The 6,217-nt window shown below is 39.1% G+C and overlaps 1 pseudogene; it reads left to right on the plus strand.

Annotated features, from left to right (window-relative positions):
- The first annotated feature begins 3,121 nt into the window (after positions 1 to 3,121).
- Positions 3,122 to 3,286, plus strand: LOC132417352 (U2 spliceosomal RNA; annotated as a pseudogene).
- Positions 3,287 to 6,217: the final 2,931 nt, after the last annotated feature.

Below are 6,217 nucleotides of genomic sequence, written 5' to 3' on the forward strand. Positions count from 1 at the left end.
TGCATAGCGGAGGCAATCATACATTGTGTATTTCTTGGTGTAGATCTGATTTCAAATATATTTTCCCCTTGTTCTCATATTAGTGAGACCACATGCTTCAGTTTTTGATTGAATAAACTCTAGCAGGTATGCACAGTTCATACCTAACCTGAATCCTAAAGTAGAATTAAAAAGGAAGTCAAGAAAAGGAAAAGGCTTCTCTTGGAAATAAAAATGGAGGAATTGCCTAGGAATCGAATCTGTAGGTGTGTTCATGTTGCAATCTACCTGAAGCGAAATATAGTCATGGGCTTATACATGAAACAATACTGAACCTCACCATTGATAGAGGTGGGGAATAATTTACAAGGCTAAATGCACATTCCATAATTCCAAAGATGTGTACACTAAACAGTATGTGGCAAAGCCTGTGTATGTCTTTACCTAAAGGCATTAAGAAGGTAAGAAGGAACTGTAAGATGAGGTTAATGGTGTTGCTGAACTACAGGCATGCATAGGAAAACTAAGAAGAATGTTGCATACAAGTGATAATACTAATTGGAAAAGTTATGAGGTTATACTACTATACATAGTGTTTGAAACAAGTGTGTGTCTACGATTTGAGATAAATGTGAACGAAGTTATCATTTATCTCTGAATAGCATTTGTATTTCTGTAATATGCATTAGCTTTGAGCGCATAGAACTTAATGATTTGAGACTAGATAGGTCAAACTTAGATGCTTAAATCACCATACACATTTTTTTCTATCCTACATATTGTGAGATGCTGTGGGTTGAATTGTGTTCCACCAAAATTCACATGTTGAAGTCCTAGGTCCCAGAGCCTCAAAATGTGACCTTATTGGGAGATACGGTCTTTAAAGAGATAATAAAGTTTAAATGAGGTCATTAGGATGGGCCTTAATCAAATATGACAAGTGTCCTTATAAAAAAGAGAAATTTGGACTCAAAGAGACGTATATAGAGGGAATGCCGTGTGAATATAAAGGCTGCCATCTGCAAGCCAACTAGAGGGTTCTGGAACAGAGATTTCCCTTAAAGTCCTTCAAAGGAACAAATCCTGCCAACACTTTGGTTTCAGACTTCTAGCCTCAAGAACTATGAGGTAATAAATTTCAGTTGTTTAAACCATCCCATTTATGGCACTTGGTTATAGCAGCCCTAGCAAACTAATACAGATTTTGGTATGGGAAGTAGAGTGCTACTGTAAGAAATAATTGGTAGAGACTGGAAGAGTTGTGAGGTGCATGATAGAAAAGGCCTAGATTGACTTGAATAGACTTGATGGTAGAACAATGGAAATTAAAGGTAATTCTGGAGAGACCTCAGAAAGAGGTAAGAATGACCAGAATGTTGCTAGAAATATAAATGTTAAAGTGCTTCTGGTAAGATCTCACATGCAAATGAGGAATATTTTACTGAAAACTGGAGGAAAGGCCATCCTTGTTATAAAGTGGTAGATAATTTGGCTGAATTGTGTTTTAGTGTTTTGTAGAAGGTAGAATTTGTAAGCAATGATCTTGGATATTTATCTGAGGATATTTGTAAGCAAAGTGCTAAAGATATGGCCTGATTTGTCTTTGCTGCTTATAGGAAAATATGAGAGGAGAAATGTATTGAATAGGGAATTGGTAAGCAAAAGGGAACTAGAACTTGAAGTTTTGGAAAATTGTCAGCTTATCCAGATAGTGTGCTCTGAAAAAAGGGACAAGGGTATGGCTGAACAAGAGTTTGCCCAGGAGAAGGCAAGTGAGTTATGGGTATAGTCAGCCACCTCAGCAGAAGCCAGGAATAGAGATAAGGTTATCAAGGAAAGTTTGTGGAAGACCTTCTTATCTAATAGCTTGGACCTTTGTGAACCACACTGGAGGGCCCTACAAGGCTTTTGAAGATTTTATACCAGTATAAACACTGCCAGCTTGGAATTATAGGGACAGAGACAAAGACAGGATGACCTGAAGGAAGGCTGTCAGACTTTTGGAATTCTGTAGGCAGGAAATGGGCTGACAAATCTATCCAGCTGCAAACGTGCATTTTCTTTCAAGAAAACGGACATATAATTTGGAAGCACTTCACAGGTCAACAAGGCTACCACTGGTATCATGAGCCCAAAAGGCACAGGGCAAGAGAGTAGAGCTGCGACTCTGATGGGCCCAGAAGACAGAGCATAGAGTCAAAGAGGATTATTCTTAAGCCTTAAAATCTAATGGAATTTACCCCACTAGGTTTTGGACTTGCTTGGGACCCATGACCCCTTTCTTCCTTTCAATCTTTCCCTTTTGGAATGGGAATGTTTAACACATGTCTTTCCCACCATTGTATTTTTGAAGCAGATAACTTGTTGTCTAGTTTCACAGGTTCACAGAAGAAGAGGTATTTTGACCCAGGGTGAATTGTACCCAGAGTCACCCATACTTGATTTAAATGATATGTAGATGAGGTTTTAGACAGAGTTGATGCTAATGGTTTAAGATAGGTGGGTGGAAGGGGGGATGCTGAGATAGGGTGAATGCATTTTGCGTATAAGAAGAACATGAATTTTGGATGTCCAGAGGGCAGAGTGTTATGAGTTGAATTCTGTCCCCTGTCAAAATGTATATGATGAAGTCTTAACCTTTCATAGCTCAGAATGTGACTTCAGATACACGGTCTTTACAAAGATGATCAAGTTAACATGAGGTCATTAGGGTGGGCCCTAATCCAATATGCTTGGTTTCCTTATACCAAGGGGAAATTTGGGCACAGAGACACACATACAGGGAGAACACCATGTGAACATGAAGATGGCTATCTGTAAACAAAGGAGAGATACCTGGAACAGATCTTTTTCTCATAGACCTCTGAAGAAACCAACCTTGCCAAAAGTTTGATTTCAGACTTCTAGCCTACAGAACTGTACAACAATAAATTTCTGTATTATGTTTCTCTTGTTTAAGCCACCAAGACTGTGGTACTTTGTTATGGTAGGACTAGCAAACTAATACATGAAGGGTTAATCCATATGCACGTATTATTATGTTCTTATTTTATTTATTCATGTGTTTATACATTTATGTATTTGTGTTCTGTACATTTGCAAAAGCAATTTGAAATTTAAAAACATATCTAAAAGCATAATAATCGCTTCTCGGCCTTTTGGCTAAGATCAAGTGTAAAAGCATAATTATACCATGTTAATCTGCTTTACATATTCTTGGCAGTATTCTGTATATCAGATATTGTTCTAGCTGCTTAGCATACAATAGTAGATTGTTCAAACATAAGCCACTATATGCTAAAGTAAAGAGAGATCCGTAATTAATACAGATATTTGATCATTTTAGTAATAATAAGCGCTATCAAGAATATATATTGAAGAGATTGGTTCAAGATGGCAGCGTAGAAGGATGTGCGCTCACTCCCTCTTGTGAGACCACCCGAATCACAACTAACTGCTGAACAATCATCAATAGGAAAACACTGGAACTCACCAAAAATGATACCCCACATACAAAGACAAAGGAGAAACCACAATGAGACAGTGGGGGGGAGCAATCACAATAAAATAAAATCCCATACTGCTAGGTGGGTGACCCACAAACTGGAGAACACTTATACCACAGAACTCCATCCACTGGTGTGAAGGTTCTGAGCCCCACATCAGGCTTCCCAACCTGGGGGTCCGGCAACAGGAGAAGAAATTCCTACACAATCAGACTTTGAAGGCTAGCAGGATTTGATTGCAGGATTTCGACAGGACTGGGTGAAACAGAGACTCCACTCTTGGAGGGCACGCACAAAGTAGTGTGTGCATTGGGACACAGGGGACGGGGCAGTGACCCCATAGAAGACTGAACCAGACCTACCTGCTAGTGTTGGAGGGTCTCCTGCAGAGGCAGGGGGTGGCTGTGGCTCACCATGAGGACAAGGACACTGGCAGCAGAAATTCTGGGAAGTACTCCTTGGCATGAGCCCTCCCAGAGTCCACCATTAGCCCCACCAAAGAGCCAGGTAGTCTCCAGTGTTGGGTCACCTCAGGCCAAACAACCAACAGGGAGGAAAACCAGCCCCACCCATCAGCAGACAAGCAGATTAAAGTTTTGCTGAGCTCTGCCCCCACAGAGCAACACCCAGCTCTACCCAGCAGCAGTCCCTCCCATCAGGAAACTTGCACAAGCCTCTTAGATAGCCTCATCCACCACAGGGAAGACAGCAGAAGCAAGAAGAACTACAATCCTGCAGCCTGTGGAACAGAAACCACATTCACTATGTACCAGATGAAGGAACAAGATAAAACCCCAGAAAAACAAGTAAATGAAGTGGAGATAAGCAACCTTCCAGAAAAAGGATTCAGAATAATGATAGTGAAGATGATCCAGGACATTGGAAAAAGAATGTAGGCAAAGAGCGAGAAGATGCAAGAAATGTTTAACAGAGAGGTGGAAGAATTAAAGAACAAACAAACAGAGATGAACAATACAATAACTGAAATGAAAAGTACACTAGAAGGAATCAATAGCAGAATAACTAAGGCAGAAGAACTGATAAGTGACCTGGAAGACAGAATGGTGGAATTCACTGCCATGGAACAGAATAAAGAAAAAAGAATGAAAAGAAATGAAGACAGCCTAAGAGACCTCTGGGAAACATTAAACGCAACAACATTCGCATTATAGGGGTCCCAGAAGGAGAAGAGAGAGAGAAAGAACCTGAGAAAATATTTGAAGAGATTATAGTCGAAAACTTCCCTAACATGGGAAAGGAAATAGACACCCAAGTCCAGGAAGCGCAGAGAGTCCCAGGCAGGATAAACCCAAGGAGGAACACACTGAGACACATAGCAATCAAACTGACAAAAATTAAAGGCAAAGAAAAATTATTGAAAGCAGCAATGGAAAAATGACAAATAACATACAAGGGAACTCCCATAAGGTTAACAGCTGATTTCTCAGCAGAAACTCTACAAGCCAGAAGGGAGTGGAAAGATATATTTAAAGTGATGAAAGGGAAGAACCTACAACCAAGATTACTCTACCCGGCAAGGATCTCATTCAGATTCCACGGAGAAATCAAAAGATTTAAAGTCAAGCAAAAGCTAAGAGAATTCAGCATCACCAAACCAGCTCTAGAACAAATGCTAAAGGAACTTCTCTAAGTGGGAAACACAAGAGAAGCACCTACAAAAACAAACCCATAACAATTAAGAAAATGGTAATATGAACATACCTATTGATAATTACCTTAAACTTGAATGGATTAAGTGCTCCAACCAAAAGACACAGGCTCACTGAATGGATACAAAAACAAGACCCATATGTATGCCATCTACAAGAGAACAACTTCAGACCTAGGGACACATAGAGACTGAAAGTGAGGGGATCGAAAAAGGTAATCCATGCGGATGGAAATCAAAAGAAAGCTGGAGTAGCAATACTCATATCAGATAAAATAGACTTTAAAATAATGTTACAAGAGACAAGGAAGAACACTACATAATGATCAAGGGATCAAACCAAGAAGAAGATATAACAATTATATATACACCCACCATAAGAGCACCTCAATACATAAGGCAACTGCTAACAGCTATAAAAGGGGAAATTGACAGTAACACAATAATAGTGGGGGACTTTAACACCTCATTTACACCAATGGACAGATCATCCAAAATGAAAATAAATAAGGAAACAGAAGCTTTAAATGACACAAAAGACCAGATAGATTTAATTATATTTTTAGGACATTCCATCCAAAAACAGCAGATTACACTTTCTTCTCAAGTGCGCATGGAACATTCTCCAGGATTGATCGCATCTTGGGTCACAAATCAAGCCTCAGTAAATTTAAGAAAATTGAAATCATATCAAGCATCTTTTCTGACCACAACGCTGTGAGATTAGAAATGAATTACGGGGGAAAAAGTGTAACAAACACAAACACATGGAGGCTAAACATTACATTACTAAATAACCAAGAGATCACTGAAGAAATCAAAGAGGAAATCAAAAAATACTTAGGGACAAATGACAATGAAAACACAATGATCCAAAACCTATGGGATGCAGCAAAAGCAGTTCTAAGAGGGAAGTTTATAGCGATACAGTCTTACCTCAGAAACAAGAAAAATCTCAAATATACAATCTAATCAAATATACAATCTAATCTACACCTAAAGGAACTAGAGAAAGGAACAAACAAAACCCAGAGTTAGTAGAGGAAAGAAATCATAAAGATCA

This window comes from Delphinus delphis, chromosome 20, assembly GCF_949987515.2.
Source record: "Delphinus delphis chromosome 20, mDelDel1.2, whole genome shotgun sequence".
Classification (NCBI taxonomy): Eukaryota; Metazoa; Chordata; class Mammalia; order Artiodactyla; family Delphinidae; genus Delphinus; species Delphinus delphis.